Source organism: Alligator sinensis, unplaced genomic scaffold, assembly GCF_000455745.1.
Source record: "Alligator sinensis unplaced genomic scaffold, ASM45574v1 scaffold666_1, whole genome shotgun sequence".
Lineage (NCBI taxonomy): Eukaryota > Metazoa > Chordata > Crocodylia > Alligatoridae > Alligator > Alligator sinensis.
The window spans coordinates 1317198-1337541 of NW_005842216.1; the positions used below are offsets into that span (position 1 = coordinate 1317198).

The following is a 20344-nucleotide window of genomic DNA, read 5'->3' on the forward strand; positions in this document are numbered from 1 at the left end:
CTGCATGGGATAGAAGCACACTGCTCTACAATGCAGCAGCTGTGGTATTACTATTACTATTCAGACAGTGAAGGGAGTTAGTTGACTTAATGGCTCATTGTTCTTCACTCCACAGGTGTTAATGATTGTCTCTTTTAATGGTCTTAATGTTCCATTAATTAAGCTAACCTTCCTCGTAGCAATTTTACTGTCTGCTAGCTGCTCCTGGTCTCTCTTCTGTTTCGTAGCCCTGGACACTTTTTAGCTGTTTTCAAAATAATTGATCCACTCGGAAAACAGTTTTCAGCAGCCACTAGGTTTTCAGCTTTAAGCAAGCAGGAAAGGGAGGGTGAGTCAGGTGAAAATTAGGCTCTGTCCCTGCTCTATGCATCCATAATTCTGGAAAAATCTTTTTTTTTTTCATTCTGCCTTTCAAAAACAAGACGTGTATTATATTCTATGGTGTGTTCTATGTGAAAAAATATGGTTATAACTCTGCATCACCAGTTCACGTACTCTATGATATGTCATCATGGAATCCTCTGACATACTGTTTTATGAGGCAACAGATTCTTTTTTAATGGTACCATTAATTCTTATGGTAGTCTAATTCTTAGTTTTATCTTCCTTCTTTCTGTATTCCATTATGTCATTGTTTCCGTGACTTAGATGTTTCAGTTTTCTGGCATTTCAAACTAAACTGTCTAATGAGGTAATTCTATATTACCAGGACTTTATAGCAACATTGTTTGTTTATTTTGTGCTTTACGATCATCTTACCATCGTGATCTATATAATTATTGACATATTAAGATAATTTTAGGTAATAGAAGTAAAGTACAGATTTATTTGCAGAAAATATGGAGCATTATCCTTCATACTTTGGCTGACTGTAAAATACTTTTATGTGGTTATTTCTTAGCTGCATTAATTCTATTTCAGTTTCAGATTTTCTGGATATAAGAGGTCACCTTTACAAAAGATAAAATTATGTCTTATTTTTAAAATAAATTTTCGTATTTCTGGGACAGAGGTTTGTGTTTCATTCAGATTAAATTATTTTTTCTTTTAAAACAGATGACATGGAAAAGAAAATATTATGGATCTGAGAGGACTCCAGCAAGAAAAGAATATCAGCTCTACACAAAAAATGTGAGTTAGTGAGGGAGAAATCATTTTAATGCCGTATTAGAGTGGGTGATTTAGGTACATTTGCAGGATCTTAGTTTTCTAGAGTAGGGGATTCTTTTTGGCTTCATTGCACACAGCAGGAAGAAAAATAGTGTAACATGCTTATTTGTACTATTATGTTGTTTCATAACCCAGGAACCATATAAGACACAAATCAATCCCTCTTTCTGTGAAGACTTTGAAGGGTTTGCAGCATAGTTGCTTTGAGTGAAGTCACTCCAAATACAACAACAACAATAATAACAACAATAAAATACAGATAGAAATCAAGCAATTGGAGACAATAAAGGCTTTAAAAAAAATCTGAAAACTTTATACAGCCTAACATATCTCCTGGTAGTATTAAAATAGTTCCATGATTCCAGTCCAGTTTTTTCGTTTCTTTTATGAAAGCTGTATCTGATAGCAAATTAAACTATAGATAATGACCGATCATATGCAATACATACTACATATTACTGTTATACTAAACAACTGGAATTTTCCCAAAAGTCTTAGTACGTTTGATAAATCAGGTTGAAGCAATAAATGTACAGTGCTAGATGCAAATGAAAATATGCTAAAACAAAGGTTACACAAGAAAAAAAGCCAGGAATAAAGTTTATGATCCATCCCAGCTTGCTTTTATAAACCCAACTAGAAGTAAATACAGTGAATTTGAATGATGTAGTCAGCACTGAAGTAAACGAAGCATATGGCAATGAAAATGAAAACTATGTTTAAGACTTTAAAAATGTTATTTCTAATAAGAAAGTATTCTGTACAGTGTGTAGCGCAAGTGTATCTATACTGTGCCATTCAGGCAAAAAAATCCCAAAATGCTTTACAAATTTTAAATGAATATTTACAGTGTAAATTATAAATTGTAACAGGGGGAGAGAGAAATATAGAGGAAAAGGCCAGTAAGAAAAATAGTGTATATTTTAATTCAGGTATGAAAATAAATAATTAATGAAGAGGAGAGATACAGAAAAGCTATTCTAGATAGGAGGAGTTATTGTGAAAGATAGTTCTTGCACCTACTGCAGTGAAAATGAAATGTGTTCCTAACTCACTTAAGCTAAATTAATACGAAGTAGATTTATATCCATTTCAGTGATTTTTAACTAAGTTGAAATTAAATCACAGCTATAGTTAAGTCATTACAAATCTGTATGCCAGCAAGCCCTAAATCTCTCTTTCACTCAGTACATCACATGTAAAATGAAGATGGTAATACTTCCTTTTTCCCATGCCTTATCTATCTTTTATATTTAATCAAAAACTCCAGGAAAGGGGCTGTCTTTTACTGTGTGTTTGTACAGTACTTGTCAGACTGGTACCTCACTTTAAGGCCTGTAGGTACTACTGCAATCAAAATACTAATAATTTAAGGAATATAAAGAATATTTTAGCATGTATTGCATTTTAAAATTAATTCTGCTATTTAACTTAAATGAAACAATGCTCTGCAATGCTGTGTTTTTCCTACTTTTTCTCACTTGCTTCCTTATTTAAGGTAATTTGGACTCCAGAGCCCTGTGGTCTTCCTGCTTATTGAAAACCATTTTTTTATTCATATCAAGAGGTCTGCTTTGGGTGGAACTTATCTGAGGGTAAGTTGTCTGGAGGCCATTATATCTCCTACAGTTTTTATTATTTTTTCTAAGGGAGGCAGTGCTCTGTGTGTGTCTGTGTGTGAGGGAGGGATAGAACATTGCCTAGAGGGTATGGTCATCATAGTGTATAACTATCCCTTATTTTTAGATGGAGTCTTCTGAATATCAGATCCCACTACAGGTAGGTGCACTGACCTCTTAGGTTTTGAATTTGCTCTTCTCTGGCAGCTGCAAGACTGAAACTTTGAAGGGGCACCCCCTCCTGTTCCATGTAAAACTCTTTGAATTGCCCCTGATGTGCTTCTGAGGCTCCCTGCTTGTAGGTAAGGTTCTTTGAAGATGAATACTCCATCATAAGGAAAACATGAAACAAAACGTACTCCCTTATGTCACAGAGTGCTGTAGATGTCTCAAAGATCTTCAGTAAAATGGTTGCTCTTTGGTGGGTGGGAGAACATAGAATGGTTCATCAACCTGCAAAAGCACCAGAATAAAATTATATCCTGAACATACGTTTGGCAAAAGAAAAGCATTCAGAGTCCTCAAAATATTCAGCTCTAGCAATACTTAATTCAAGGGAACTTGTATAGAACTTATTTAACTAAATGCTTCCCCCCGCCCCCTTTTTTTATCGCAAAGCTCACTGCATTGTTTAGTGATGTGGCACCAAATCCTGCCCTCTTCTGTGGGTCCAAATGATTTTTACTGAGATGAAACCACTATGGCTAAGTGGTGAAGATAGGAGGAGTAATTTGGGGAGACCGTACAGGGATGTATAAAACCAGTGGATTACCTATGGAATTCCCTAGTTACCAAATTTAACAGCTGTCAGAGACAAAGCAAGGTTGTTGAACAACCACCCCATGGATCCACTTCCTGTTGATTCTCCATACTGGAGGGTATGAGCATAAGTTTTGCAAAACTTACTTCAGTTGTGAGATTGGAATAAATGCCAGGCAACTAAATCAGCAGCTGTTCCTTGTCCTGCTGCTATATGTTCTTCTTTGTCCCCATGGAAAGTCTCAACAACCAAGTGAACTACTAAGACCAGGGGTTCTCAAATTGTGGGTTGTGACCCCCTAGGGAGTTGCAAGCAACTTAAAAGGGGGCTGCAAACTTCCCAGGTGGTATACGTGGCGGCACGGGGAAGTGACATGTGGTGGTGGCGCAGCGTGGTGGATGGCAGTGGTGGCTGCCATGTGTGAGCTCCCCATCGCCACCATCCAGCACTGGGGGTCATAGTATCACAAGGTTTGAGAACCCCTGACTTAGACCATATGTTACAATAAGGATTTTGTCTTATATAATTAGCATGTATGGTCTGACAGAAGGTAGGGCAGGGTGGTACCTTAGGGCATTTCTACACATACTCTGGGAGTGAGAGGAGAGGGTGCTTTAATTATAGCGGCTCTCAGAGTGGCTTTAATTAAAGTTCCTAGAACGTCTTGTGTATCAGTGTCCCTGCACTTAAAAATGGTAGTGGGGGTGCTTTAACTACCGCTTGTTTGATAAGCTTTAGTTAAAGGGCCCCCGCCACCATTTTTAAGGACAGAGATGCTGATATGCAAGATGCTGGAGTCTGCTGGAGCATGCTAATTACCACACCCCAGCAGACTCGATTAATCAATTCTGCTCCAACGCATTGTAGTTAGGTGTAATGCAACACATGTTTAGGTGCCCTTAAAGATTAACTGATTCAGAGTGGCATGAGTTTTGTAGGCAACAAGCTACTTCATTAGATACTTTAGGTTAGTACACGTCCACCCAGGGTTAACTTAGAGTGGGATCTGCCATTTTTGAAGTGCTCTAAGAGCTGTGAATGTCTGTTCAGTTATGGCTTTAGAGCACTTTGTTTGTTTAACATGTGATGTGTAACGTTTGTACCTAGCCTAAGGTGCCACCCTGCCCTACCTTCTGCTTGACTTCAGACTAATACAGCTAACCACCCCTATGCACTATAGTCTGAAGAGTCCCTGCATCTTAAAAGGCTAGGTTTTATGTCCCTTACTCAGTCTTCATGTGGTAGCTATTCTGTCTAACTATATGTGTTTGTTGGGTTTAGCACCAACATGTCATCAAATTTTAGTTCTGATATGGTGAATATGTAACCAAAAAGTCATCATTATTATCAGTTGAATCTTACAGTTTTGAATGAATAGGTGGCTTTATTTAGGAAAAAATAAATTGATTGCTATGCAGATTTGGTTAAATTAATTATGCCTCATCTAGAGGCAATAGATGATAATAGAACTGGATGTAGGAAAACAAAGAAAAGAAAAACAGAAAGAGACAAAGTAAAAATGCATATTGCAGTTAATGCACGTGATACTACCATTCTTTAGTTCACTTGGCACCTTGTAGGGGTAACTTCCCCGACATAATTCTAAAGATATCTTGTTGGTTGCAAAAAAGAATGGTCAGAGAGACACCTCTGTGTACCTGCTTCCATATGTTACTATTAGGAACTCAAAGAGTAATAATAGTTAGTTCTAGAAATGGGAAGAGACCTTTTCTCCTTCCCTAAAAATTTTGGTAATTTTGGAAAATTCAGGATTTGTCTACTTTAGGCAGACTCTAATACGTACATATTTCTATTTGTTTGCAAGACCTTATCATAAAAGCAGGAATAAAAGGCTATTTCTAGTTTCTTTTTTAAACTATAATAATGATCAGACTGCCTCATAAAATGTACCTCCAGAGGCAGTTACTGCCTGTGGCATCATAAAATGGAATCCTTAGCAGTCCTCTCCTGGTAACTGCTACATGTGGATGAACTGCAGGTTTTTATTGCTGGGAAACCCCCAAAAGAAGCATTTACTAATCCATCAAAGTGGACTCCTAGTGAAGAACACACACATCTAATCAATTACCACTGTTTGTGTAATTCATCTTTGATTTAAAAAAATAAGTAAAGTCATGTGCAATTTAAGCGTGACCCACAAGCTTCTAGCAATTGGAAAATGGGTCCCTTGTGTTTCAAAAGTCACTGCACCTGATGCACAGTTAAAGTCAATATGAATTGCAAGGGGTAAATAGTACAAGCAAGTAAAATCTGAGTTATTTATTCTTAAATCAGAAATGGAATAGTTGTAAAAAATCATGTAATTTTGCTTTCTCTAGCCTGTTCAGAGAAGCAAGATGAGCCTCCAGAATATTTAAAAGCTTGCACATATTTACATTTTAAAGTACATGTTATTTTTTTAACATGATGGATTTGTATTCAAATTATTAGTCCAATAAGCAAATAAAGCAAGTGTCCCAATTCCTATTTGTTACAGAAAAGTGGACGTGTCTACATATGCATTTAAACGTGCCTAAATTTAATGTGCATTAGCTTAATGTGCATTAAGTGGGTTTAGGCAGGCATCTACATGTGCAAGCATTAAAGCGCATTAACGTTGTGTGTGGACTGATTTGGGATTAAAGCTGGTCCCAAGTCAGTCGACACACACAGTGCTAATGCGCTTTAAACTTCTACATGTTTGTAATGCGCCTTAACTATCATGCCTAAATCTGATACCTTCATTTGCAAATATCAATTTTAGGCATAAGTTGCCTAAATTAGCCATTTTAATGCATATTAAGGGTACACACGTGTAGATGTGTGCCCTTAACGTGCATTAACTTAGGATAATGCTCATTAAAGCATTACATGTACATGTACCCAGTATCACTTTTCTCCAAATGATAGGCATGGTTGTCGTATTTTTATCTTAATCTACATATCTTTCTGTCTAATACTGGAATATTGGTGCTTGTAATAATTGGTTCTTTATTGGTATTTTGTGTTTTTTCTGCAATGTTTTGACTTTCTTCACTGAGTCCTTTTTCATTCTATTCCTGCATGATCTAGTGCTTACAAATGTTACTAATTCTGGTGGAGCTGTGAGGTTGTAAGGAAGAGGCAGTATTTTGATTTGTTGTGCAAGTCATGTCCTGTGTTTGGTATCTCTCTATTTATCTTTTCTAGTAAAAATATCTCAGTTGTTACTGGCTATATTTAGCAAGTGAACTCAATCTCTCTCCTCTATCTGTTATTTTCTATCTGTCCCTAGCTTCAAGGGCTGGTGGCACACACTACAGTGGATAAATGCAAGCAAATCTAATAATGTCTTTCTAGTAAACACATTTATCTGGTATCATACTTTATTTTAACTCTTAATGTAACTGGATAATCACTTCTCCATTATTATAATTGGATTTGGAAGTTAATTTTTGCAATTTCATTACACCTATAGCATTTCTATAGGCTTACTTAGAGTACTTAATCCTGTAATTTCTACTGGAACTGCATTTTATTTCTATTGTATGTTCACTTTTTGTCCTGTGATTCCTCAGTGCATTTACTAATTGCACTTGTCCTCACTGGGAGTATAAACAAAAAATTATAATAAAGTTTAAACACCTCATTCTGGATCAGGCTAATAGGGTGTAAATAGCACTCAGTCTTGTAATATTTTAATATAAGACATACAAAGCAACATTTCATCACTGAAGTCATTGTATAACAATGCACTTTATATTGATGGTAGATAAAGAATAGCTGTTTCCAGATTTTTAGATTTGATAATTTATAGATATATTCATGCAACTTTAATATTCTCTAGCTATTAAATTATGGCACTGTAGTGGCTTTTAAAATATTCATTTTAACCAGATCTTTTTGATAAACATCAGATAGAGAGATTCTAGTAAAGTCTGCATGACAGAGACTTAAAATATTAATATTTTAAGATCTCCATGTTTAAGTTTTGGAAATCCTATTTCTAAAAATGGGATTTTTTTTTTCATTGATATGTTATTGAAAATTTGTTCACTTTTTAATTGAAAACTTTAACTTGGAATTTGACATTATTCCCTCAATATTCTGTGCATTTTTATCTACAATAAATTGTTAAATGTAAAAAAGTCCTCTTGCCCCTCATACTCAAAGCTAGAAAATGTCTCCATTTTAATCAAATTATTTTCAGTCAATTACATTTCCAAATATTCACAATATATGATACTTCAGGGTTATCAGTGTTTTAAGTTTGCAATTGATGACTATCATTAACTCATTCCAATATTAAACTACATCTTAATCACTGTGGGGTTTTTTTTAGGATTCTTTTTATTTTCTGCATGGTTGCCACTTCTTTGATTAGAGGTTTTTTTGCTCAGATACTGTGTATCTCTCTTTTAAAGAGTTATAATTAATGGCATGTCTCCAACCTACCATTTTAGGGGTAAATTTTGGGAAGACAGTGAGGTGGGGTTATTTCTTGAACTCAGAAGTGTTGTTGATCTCTCCTAGTCAGGTTTCAGATGTAAGGTTGAGTATAGAAGTGATACTGAAGATCTTCTCCTAATGTTATCTAGAGACATCATGTGTAAAGAGGAAAATATTAATTCTGCCTTGTAAGTTCTAACTAAAAAAAATTGCTGACTCTCCAGATGGACTAAGCTTGCTTTGGATTAAATAGAAGGGATATAAAAGAACAGGGATTGTTATAATGGATTAGACTAGCAATCTGTCTACAATAGTAACTTGCTTCTGACAGTAGCCAATACCAGATGCTTCAGAAGAAGGTGTAGACTCCTCATACTAGACTGCAGCATACTGGAAGCAGGGGTATTATTTCTAACCCCAAGCAGTTAATGTCTTAAAAGCATGAAACTTATATCCCTTAGACATATTTGTCCTATACATTTGTCCTATATAGTATAAATGCCAATATTTTTATTATTCAAGTAAATTTCTATTTTTTTGGCTCTTCTTCACATTGATATCATGTGGCAATAAATTCCACAGGATAATAGGTACAGTACATACTCAGTTATCTGCACTGCAGTTATCTGAACTCTTGGCTATCAAAATGGCAACCTTTTTATAGTGTTAAATGATATTGTATCCATGATGGCCCAAGAAATACACAAGAGGCAAGGACTATTGTGGGTAATACCTTTCACTGAACCAACTGCATGGCTGGAATTGACTTAGACAAGCTTTCAAATGCAATGCATTCTTCTTCAGCTCACTTTTTGTTACTAGCTTAACTGGTATTGTGCTACAGACCATTTTCCTTTTAAGCTCAGTGGTATAACAGGGGAGAGGAGTGATAGGGGCAACTGCACTGGCACCAATGTGTGGGGCGGGAGGGGAGAGAGATGAAAAAAAGTGGCTGCTGTTGGCAACCTAGCATTTGTCATCACAAACTGGAAGTTACTACTTCCACTTAGCCCCAGGCACCCAGCTGCATCCTTACACTGCTGTTTAAGCTTTAATTAAACATCTCTACTTTAATGAAGTTACCTGTAACTGTTCACTTACTTAATGGATTCACTTTTGTGAATGTCTTTTCAGCAGATGCTTTCTAGAGGGGTAACTAACTGATGGATGGATAGGACTGTCAGTGAAATTCACCTGGGATGATAAGGATTAAATAGAAGATATCAGCTTTCTTTTCATCTTTTGCAAGGTTGGTTGCAAGGAAGTATGGGTTGGGTGAATGGACTGTAAGAGGATGGAAAACTGGCTGGATCATCAGGCTCAGAGGGTAGTAGTCAATGGCTCAATGTCTAATTGGCAGCCAATATCAAGTGGAGTGCCCCAGGGATCAGCCCTGTAGCTGTTTTTGTTCAATATCTTCATCAATGACCTGGAAGATGGCATAGAGTGCACCCTCAGCAAGTTTGCAGATGACACCAAGCTGCGGGGAGTAGTAGTTATGCAGGAGGGTAGGGCTAGGTTTAAGAGACTGTGACAAATTGGAGGATTGGACCAAAAGAAATCTCATGAGATTAAATAAAGACAAGTGCAAAGTCCTGTATTTAGGATGGAACAATCCCATACACTGATACAGGCTGTGGACTGACTGGTTGGGCAGCAGCTCTGCAGAAAAGAACCTGGAGGTTACAATGGGCAGTAAGCTGAATAGGAGCCAACAGTGTGTCCCTGTTGCCAAGAAGGCTAATGGCATACTGAGCTGCACTGGTAGGAACATTGCCAGCAGATCAAGGGAAGTAATTATTCCCCTCTATTCAGTACTGGTGAGGCCACATCTGACGTTCCGTGTCCAGTTTTGGGCCCCCCACTATAGAAAGGATGTGGACAAATTGGAGAGAGTCCAGCAGAGGACAACAAAAATGGTTAGGGGCATGTGACTTCTGAGGAGAGGCTGAGAGAACTGGGCTTAGTCTAGAGAAGAGAAGACTGAGGTGGGATTTAATAGGCCTGATTGTGTGAAAAATGTATTTTACAGATTCATAGATTATAGAGTTGGAAGGGACCACAATGGATCATCGTGTCCAACCCTCTGCCCCTGGCAGGAAAGAGGACCAAAGTCAGATGACCCCAGCCAGGTGACTGTCAAGCCTCCTCTTGAAGACCTCCACGTTAGGTGATAGTACCACCTCTCTTGGAAGCCCATTCCAGATTCTGGCCACCCTTACTGTAAAGAATTTCTTCCTAATGTCTAACCTAAATCTACTCTCCACTAGTTTGCACCCATTATTCCTAGTTACTCCCTGGTGTGCTCTGGTAAATAGCACATCACCAATTCCCTGAAGATGCTAGGGCTTTCCCCTACTTGAGAAGCCACACCTGGGCTGGCTTTGGGGGTACTTAGAGACCAGACAAGGCCATGGGGGTCCTGAGGAAGCAACCTCCCCCTACCCCAGAGGGATCTGCATCACTGATGTTTTAGGAAGCAAGCTTATTGCCATGAGATTTGTGGTAAAATCATAATAATTGGTACAGTAGCATAAGTTGAGGGGGACAAGGAAGCAAGGCACCACCCTTGGGTGCTTGCTTGGTGAGGGGGGACCAGAATGACAGCTCTCCAGGGAGTCACAGAGCAGCAGCAGCTGGGTGCAAGTACTCAGCACTGATGCTGTAGCAAGCAATGGCAGCAGCAGCAGTCACAGCAGCAGTCAGGTCACTCCATCTTCTGTCTGTGCCCTGAAGTTCTTTTGTGGTTTGAGTTCTTCATCCTTCTGTTCTACTCAATTCCTTCCCAACATGATACAGGTTTCCTGGAATATTGCTTTAGGACATGTAGTTCTGATGTGGACCTACATTACAATGTCCTTGAACATTGTATGCATAAGAATTTCTGCATCTCATTGAGCTTCCAGGCTCAAGATAAAAGGACACCATACCTGAACTCCCTGTACTTGAGTTAGAAGATCAAGAGCTGCTTGCACTGAGTGCAGACATTTGCTACAGTACAGCACAGTACAGTACAATACTTGGCCAAAAGGTGAGTACAATTTTTCACTCTTTAGTAAACTGGATAGCTTACATACTTGTTAGACAGTTGTTTTTACTTTAGCTGCTTATTTCAAACTCTTTACTGAGTGATTAGTTGCTTGTTCTACTTCTGATTGATTACTGGGTTTACTTTGGACTTTTCTTCCAAATTTGTCTACTAGATATTTATTGAGAAATCTGGTGACTTCATCGCCTATTTCCAGCTCATTTTAAACCCCTTTTAATGTGTTGTCTCTGTCACTGCTCTGACCACCTCTGTTGGCTCAAGAGTAATGTACAGAAATGGGAAAGGATCTGTAGGAACAAGATGGGTTGTGAGTATGCCTTTCATTGAGGATATGTAACCTCTGAGGGACATTTTCAATGACATAGAAGATAAAAGACTAACTTCCATTGAAAGTCAGTGAGTGTTGGGAGTCTAACTTCATTTTTGGGCCATTTAGAGAGGTCCACAAACTCATGGTAGAATCATCATGGTTTCAGGAACCTCATATGTCTGTTTTGAAATGTCACTTGGAACATCATGAACAGCCCAGAGCCGTTTCTTTCTGATGATGACATTGCATTAGCATCGGCTAGATAACCACGTATCATCAAAAAAGATTCATGCAGTGCACTCTCGGTGGGATTGTCCTTTAAAGCACATTCAAAGATCATATATTTCTATAGTTGCCAGCACAAAGACTGAAGTCCTTTCTACTAGCAGGAGGTAGGACAGGGTAGCACTGTAGAGAGTAACAGTCAGATGCAAGTGACAAAGTTGTTTTTTTGTCTATGGAAACTCATGCCTTTCTGAACCAGTTGGTCTCTACGGCCAGATCCAGATGTGCAGGCATGTGTGGTTTGTGGCTCCGCACACCTATTTGCCATGCCACAAACCACACATTGTTGCATGTTAAACTGTGCCCTGCACTGCTAACTTGCAGCACTGGGGCAACATTTGCTGCCAGGATTTTCCAGTAGCAAAAAAAAAGCTTCTAAAAAAAATGTGGCACAAAGCAAGTCAAAGTGCAGTGTGCCAGGCCAAAGGTGGAGATGGGGAGCAGGCAGCCCAGGGATGCCTGCCCCCTTTCTCCATGCTGCATGGCCCCCATGCTAAGGCACCCTGTGCCCCAGCCAGCCGCTCCCCAGCTGGCTGGGGTGCAGTGTGCCTCAAGATAGGGGAGTATGCATCCCTGGGATAGCTGCTCCCCTGTCTCCATGTGCCTCAGCGTGGAGGTTCAGCTGTGGAGCTCCTAGGCTCAGGCACATGGAGCCCCCATCTCCAGGCTGTTCTATGGCTGGCTGCAGTGCAGTGTGCCTCCTCAGTGGAGTCCTTGCCCTGCGGCACATGGAGACAGGGAAGCAGCCAGTCCAGGGCTGCCTGCTCCCCTGTCTTGAGGCACCCTGATCTGCAGCCAACTGGGGAATGGCAGGCTGGTGCTCAGGATGCTTCAGTGTGTGGGCTCCACAATACATGGAGATGAGGGAATAGGTAGTCCTGGGTTGGCTTCTCCCCTGTCTCCGCATGCCACTCTCTGGCTGGCTGGGCCATAGAGTGCCTCAATGTGGGGGCTGCCTACTGGCTAGCACCATACTGAGGCAACCTGTGCCCTAGCCAGCCCCCCTGCAGCACATGAAGCAGCAAGACAATGCATCCCACTGCAAACTTCATGAGCAGGGGCGTGCACTGCAGCAAAAAGTAGCAGCACAAATTTGCGCTGCTACTGTTTTTGCTGCTGCAAATGCACTCCCTTGCTCATGTGGATGCAGCCTGTGGTGCCACCCTGTCCTACCCTTCTGCCTGATCTACAGGCTATCACAGCTAATAACTAACTACACTCACTAGCTATCAAGAGTTGCTCCTTCACGAAATTTGTGTTTTATAAATGATCTATAGAAATCCTGCATCTGTCAGGGCTGTGCGAAGCTTCAGTCCCTGATTCGATTCGGCGGAGATTCGGCCCAATTCAGTGGCCGAATCTCTGAATCCAAATTGAATCAGAGGACCCTTTAATCTCTCTGCTCTCTGAATAAAATCGGAACCCTCCAAATCAATTTGGAGAGATTCGGACAGATTCAGTGATTCAGATGTTGATACAGCATTAAATCTGTTTTTTTCTATATACCTCTATTTTTCCTCTCCTTAGTCTGTGGTTTTGTAGGTGTTAATCCTTGCTCATTAACTCGTTATCCTCACTAGCTACTGTGTGTTGAGCTGATCCCTGAGTGAATCATGATAGATTGGTAATGCAGTAAGTGAGTGGAAAGAATCAATACAGAGCTGGGAACTGCTTCTGTTCCAAGACAGAGACAGTCAGTTGCACAAGCACCCATGCCATGAGTTTTGCCTGTCAGCAGCTAGAGGGGCAGGGCCCCAGGACCCAGAACCCATGTACCTATCTCCTTGAAAGCTATCAGGCTTTGTGGCCTCAGCAGGGGCTAGTAGGCCTGAAGCTTTCACCCTGCTGCACTTTAACACACACACTGTCACCCATGTCATGAGTTTTGCTTGTCCTCAGCTTGAGGTACAGTTTTCCCCAATCCCCTGCGCGCATCTCCTTGAAACTTGGCAGGCTTTGTGGCCTCAGCAGGGGCTAGCATACCTGCAATTTTGATCCCACTGTGACTTAACACACACACAAAAGACAACAAAGTTACAGATATTTCATTGATTCCCCATTATACCCTATGGCTGAATCACTGAATCTTTTCCGAATCTTTTAAAAATCTATTTGAAAGCTCCGAATTGATTTGTAAAGCCTAAAGCTTCCAGAGATTTGATTTGGATTCATAGATTCGGCCTCCAAATCATCCGAATAATCTCCAAATCTGAATGCTGATCCGAAGCTTTGCATAGCCCTAACACACACACACACACACACATACACGTGTGTGTGTGTGTGTATGTATGTGTGTGCGTGAGCGTGTGTATGTATACACGTATGTGTGTATATATCTCTTTGGTTAATGTGTGTGTATATAGTTCCTTCTTTGGTTAATATGTGTTTGTAATCCCCATTAAACCTAAAGGAAACTGAATTCCTGAATTGAGACTGCCTTCCCCATCAAAGGTCAGATTTTGCCTTGGAAGCATATGTGCCACTTCCATTAAAGTTTTGTCAAAAAACTTTAAGTAGTGTTTTGCCACTTTAAAAGCCTGGAAACATCACAACATTCCTTTAGAAATGACTCCAGGAATTAATTGCAAATGACTTATTAATGAAACAAATATTCAGCTGTCACTTGAGCTGAACTACAGGATATGCTTAATGATTATTTTTTGAGAAAACACTTTAGTGTTTGTTTGATCCTCACAGTGTTAACAGCATTTGAAAAGGAGGAATGTACTTGGTGTCTGAAGGGAAACTTGAAACTCGCAAAAGCAGAATACAGAAAAGCAGCAGCAAATAGTAAATGGCTGCATGGTAGGGAAGAGACTGAAGAAACAGGAGAGCCCTGGCAAGTATGAGGGGAAAAAAATCATTTAGTTAATGATTACATATTAAAACATAGAAGCTTACATCAGTGTGATGTGTCTGTTCCAAAAAAAATTCATCTAAGATTAAGAAATCCAGAAGTGAAAGTTCTATAGTAATACGAATACAGGCAAGTTGTGTGCTCTGGAGAATGAATATTTACCCCATAAGGGTACTGAATGCTGCAGAAGTTCATGGGGATTCTCAAACTGATAATTTTCAAGAAAATAAAAAATAAATATGTTGATTTTTATGAAGTTATAAGAAAAATAGACACAGTTAATCACTAACGTATTATTTTTCTGGTGGATTCCTCACATCTCTGGACTCTGTCTCAGACAAAACCACTATAACTCTGAACTTAAACACTCTCAGCATGATGGCTTGGTTTTTATCCCAGTTTAAATGGCTGAATAGTGGTGAGCCTAGTGGAGCCTTAATGGGTGACTGTGGTGCACCCAATAGGACTTTCACCAGAATTGGCAGACAGTTTGCTGAAGCTTCACATTTTTTTTTCATTTGCTCTCGTTTGCAAGGGGCAGATATAAATAGATAGCTAAAGCTTTTGCTCTCTTTGCTGCATGATGCAAGCTGTTTATAAGACGTGAAACATGGGGGAGCATACATGCAAGGCTGGGGTTCCTGAATTTTGAAGTTTGGATCTTGGACTTGTGCTGTTGTTGACACTGAAATACTCATTATCGTGTTAGATATAACCAAAATTAAAAAGAAGGCTTCCATTGATGGAGTGCTAGTACATATAACTTCTGTGCTAGCAACCCTGTGTGACAGAGATCTGACTATGAAACTTAGTGAGTAGAAACAGTATTCTTTATGCTAGCTTTAATTTCTTGACAGAGATGAGAGTTGATAGATTTAAATTCCATTTTAAATCCAGGATGGATTATATAACTTTGTAAATAGCCAAAAGTGATAGCAAATTAGTACATATTCCAGAGGTTCAAACCTAGTCATAGGCAATGATTCAAAATTTCTGATAAAATGCAAAATGTGGTTTTGATTTTAACACACGTTTGCCTTTGTATAAAATTAGTTTTATGTCCTCTAGGAAGGCAATTGTTAGTGCCATCATGGGTGGATCCAGAATTTCTTAAAAGGGGTGCAGCACACCACCCCTCAGACCATGGGGAGATGGCTGGAGCCCCTGGGTCAGCAGCTAACACCAGGGTCCTCGGCAGGGAGCAGGCTTATGGGAGAGGAGGAGGGGAGTTCACCTACCACTGCCCCTGCTGCTGTTCCTGGCTGACCTGGGGACAGGGAGAACCCCAGGCCCACCCCTATCCTTTAGAGCCCCAGCTCTGGATGTTGGAAATAGGTGACTGGAGAGCTAGGCTCTGCTGGGGATAGTGTCAGTGGTGTGCAGTTTCTTCCTTCCAGTTCCTGCTCCCTGCCCAGGTATCCTCCACTGGCTAGGAGCAGGCATTGGAAGGAGAAACCTTCATGCTGTTGTGAAACCTGCCCTGCTCCCTGAACAGCCACTCTATGCAGCCTGCGGCTGGAGAAGAGTCGGAGTGACTCTGGGACTTACCTTTTGTCTGTGTCAGCTGGAGACAGCAGCAGCAGGGGGCAGGTTCCATCTTTCAGTGCTTGGTCCCTGCCAGGAAGGGACACTCTGGGGGGTGGCAGGGAGCAGTCACAGGAAGGGGAAACCCACCTGCTGTAGCAGCTTGAGGTTGTTAGTGTGTACAGCTTTCCATTGGAGGATTGTTAGAAGAATTTAGGGAACCGTTTAGAACTATGACTCCAGTGGGGTTGAGTAGCAGTGAGAGATATGAGAAGTCATCATTGAAAATGCCCTCCCTCTCTAGAGACCTTGAGGGATAACAATTAAAGGAGTTATATCTACTTCTTCTATGGTGATGACATTGGAGAGTTGGTTGAAACTCATTGAATTTGACTCCCTTGAGTAGGTTAATCCCATGCAGGAGTCAATGGGGGCCTGTGATCTATTTCATGGGGTTGTTTCTCATAAAGGAATTTGCAGATAATACTGGGAGAGCCAGTGTTAGATTCAGCAATGATGAACATATAAATAAATGAGAGAATAAAACCTGTTTCTGTTAAAGTTAAGTGTAGGTGCAACACAAGCAAATGAAAAGGTTTAATTCATAATTAATGTTTTGTTGAAATATGGAAATGTGAGAGGGATTGCACCACCATGAGGAATTTTACAGTTGATAAAATGAAATTCTTCAGTCCTGTAATAGTTATAAAAGGCATTCTACTCTGGCAAATAACAAGGGAAGTAACACTCTCTGTGATCTAAAGAAAGGCTTGTTTAGGCATAAATGACAATTGATAAATTCTGAGTTGGAGCTTGGTTGCAATGAAATCATAATTCTACAGAATAACATGAGCTCTTTTCATAGTACACTGAAGATATTTTATGGCACATTCTTCTTTTTATGCCTCCTGTTTTCATCTTTAGTTGTAAATGTACTTAGTGAGCAAGAATAAAATATAAACTTGCATGCTGTAGATACAAATGTGCAGAGTACCTTCAGCTTTCATTAAAGCTTGTAGTGCAGGCAGATAGGAAAGAAATGATCTGTGAGTAAAATTTAGAGAACAAGAAACAATCTATGTTTAATCAACATATAAAGGAGGAATTACATATGCCCCAAACGTCCTCTTATATCATACTTAAAATCCACCCACCTTCGATGTGTTTTTCATAGTTTATCTTATCCCTTATGACAATTAATCATGTTTCAACAGAATTTGGTCACCATTGCCCATCTGCTCTTTCTTTTTAATCCTGCATCGATGCCAAAGCAACATTCCCATAGTGTTTGTTCTAATATGTGTTGCTATTATATGTTCAGAGATTTTTATTTTTCACTCAGGAACAAACAGAAAAAAATGACCTGGATTGTGGGAAAGATGGATTTTGTTTTAAACACAAATATCCTTAGCAATAGCAAGGGGTACATGAATAATTAAATGCAAACGAAATTCATTCTTGTTCAATTCCTATTGAGGTCAATGGGAGTTTTGCCTACAATGTAACTGCATGATTGGGCCCTAATGGCCACATCCTGCTTCCATTGAAATCAGTGGCATGGCTCCCATCAATTTCAATGGGAGCTGTATTCAGTAAATTTTCTTTGTATCAAGTTTGCTTCAGTGTGAGAATCATCTTCCTAGCATCATGAAGAAATGGAACTGTACAATGAGTTAAGAACACAGGGCTAAATTTTCATCCCAGGATTCCCACTGACATTTATTTGAGCTACTCTGTTAGATCCACACATACAAAATTAAAAACATTGTTCAGAATATCTTGATGTGTGCTACCAGCTTAAAGTAATTGAATCACAAATCCCTATGTCTTTCTTTGTGTTTTGAGAGATGTTAAGAGTCCAGAAAATAATGTGATGCTGCTTTAGGAGACATATCGTGTAAATAGGCCTACTTGGAATGGGAAATTTTTTTTTTATTCCTTTAGAGGTTGACAAGATCTCTTGCAAAGTTGTAAGATCCTGTCCTCCGTACTTTGGCACTTTTTAAAAAGTTTATGTTTGATACAAAACCATTATAGTTGCTCATAGAACTACTGCTTAGTCTATGGCTCATTGACCTTATTAGGTCACCACAAAGAGTACTTTGGGGATATTATCTTTTCTCTCACGTCTTTCTGGCTGCCACACATATTTATTAAGTCCTCATGATAACTCTTGTAAAAGTTTTGTTTTGGAAAAAAAAGTACCGAACAACTGCAATGGCCAATTTATAAACCTTGGTTTTTCTGATGATGTTTAAATTACTAGTAAAATATTTTTACAAATCTGCCCTGACGTTGAGTATAGCTTATAAAGTTTCTTAGTGGCATAACTGTGCAAGTAAAGTCATTCTTTTATAATTGTTATGAAGTCATTATTTCATAATAATACTTGTTCTCCTTCAAAGTGGGTGAATAAGTGCACATTGTTTCTTGATGTCCTTTGTTACAGAAATCTTGATCTGGCCTGTGTATTATAATAGTTAGGTTTAGGGATTCAGAAGATGTCTATTTCTGCTGACTGGAGCAATGACAAAATACTACAGAAATAAAAAAAACACTCCCCCAAAAAACTAAGCTGGAGGCCAACCAAGCAGCAGTATGCTGCCCTGCCATGCTGGAAAGCAGAAGTTAATTTCACTTTCTGAACAAACTAAAAAGAACTTAATGTAAATGGATCAAATCCTGCTATTTTTACCAAGTTCTTATTTAGATACAACTCCAGTTGATTTAATGAACTGACATGCATGCTTAAAGATACTGACTTTGATGACAGTTGTTTGCATGTTCTGGCCTTGAGATAGAATGAACAAATCAGGACAAATAAAATAGTACGTGTAAAGAAGGCTGCATGAGGTGTCACTGGAGATCAAAGCAGGAAGATCACCACTTAAGAAGCAGGAAGAGAATAGGTGTTTGAAGAAAGGGCAGAAAATGTGTGCTTCAGGCATAGGTGCTGAAGTAGTAGCCAGAAAGAATTGGGAAGAGAGTAACTGGAAGAAAAGGGGAAAGGAAGCACTGTATTCAGCTGAAACATGTAAACATGCTGAAATAATGTAGTACCTTGAATATGAGAATGAGGAGATGTTTGATGCTGGTGTCATCAATAAATATGTGTGGCCAACAACTGTATCAGAGGAAGGGGAAGACTTTAGGGCTACAGGAGGAGGTTGAATCATGTTAAAAATAGCCACCCAATCTAACTTAGTTTGCCCAGGTGTGGACCTTACACTTTGATCCCTAGTCAGCTCAATTGAAGTGTGAACTGTATAGAAGTTCAAGGTTAACTAAGATAAACTAACTTACATCAGGTTTGGAGAGACCATTCTAATTTAACTTCTGTACAGTTCTAACTGCTGCGCCAGGCAATGGGAAAACCCAGCTGCTAGCCCCAGCCCTGAGGCACTGCTTTTCCTACCCCTTCCCCCCAGTACCAGGCTTTTTTAGCCCACAGACCCCTCCCCCAACCCCAGATGGACACCCCGCCCCACAGACCAGGCACTTCCCTATGAGCCTGCCAAACCTTCCATCCCCAAAGCCATTCCCGATACCAGTTTTACCAGTGTTTGCCAGTGCTGGGAGCCAAGCAAGTAAGACAGGGTGTGGGGAGGGGCAAGTGCAATTGCAAGGGTTGGTTTGCTGGGGGGGAATGTTTATCTGGGGGCGGGGGGGATTGGAGGGCTAAAAATAGCTCTTGGCCCTGGTGGGGGAGAGAGTTTCCCGGCTCCCCTGTGGATGCTGCTATCTCCTAAATCCTGCCAACTTTCCCAGACTGAAACAACCCTCCTGCAGAGCCCACTAGCCCCTCCAATCTTCTCAACCCCCTGCAGATGCTGCTTGCCCCCTCAAATCACCCAACCCCTCCCCTTCAGCCTCCCTTTCCCCCCCTGATTCTCCCCAACTACCCCACTAACCTCCCCACATCCTGACTTACCTTAGATTGGATGACCATTTTTAACTCAATGTAACCTCCCCAAATGTCTGTATATACTGTAGGAGGAGTGTTTTGTACAGTCAATATAGGGGCAGTGGTAGGCTGGAGTGAAAGGGTATAGTAATTAAAGCGATCAGCATATGAATCTGAGCTTAGCAGGAAAAGGTGGATTTAGTGAAGCAGGAGAAACAGAAATGAGTAAAAATGGATAATGGAGAATAACATGACACAATGGGTTCAGGCAAAAGTGCAGATCCTTGATTTAACTCATGGCACTGCACTCCACAGAAAGTGCCATGAGTTAGACCTATCCTCCCAACACAACAGACATTAACTGTTGGGTCAGGAGGATGGGGGATTGAGCTCCAATTTGGAGCCAATCCAAGGAGGTGGCATTTCTACAGCCTCTTT

At 39.9% G+C, this 20344-nt stretch overlaps 1 long non-coding RNA gene across 6 annotated transcripts in view; it reads left to right on the plus strand.

The window, feature by feature from the left end:
- The window catches only part of LOC112550824, a 203917-nt gene that overhangs the window by 60175 nt on the left and 123398 nt on the right, over window positions 1-20344 (plus strand). For 5 of the 6 annotated variants that reach the window (XR_003094852.1, XR_003094849.1, XR_003094853.1 and 2 more), the window contains exons 3-5: window positions 1057-1131; window positions 2669-2765; window positions 2917-2949. This is a non-coding gene — a long non-coding RNA (uncharacterized LOC112550824). Of the gene's footprint in view, window positions 1-1056; window positions 1132-2668; window positions 2766-2916; window positions 2950-9114; window positions 9227-10009; window positions 10061-20344 lie in introns of those variants that run through there. The other variant, XR_003094854.1, reaches the window with a different exon arrangement.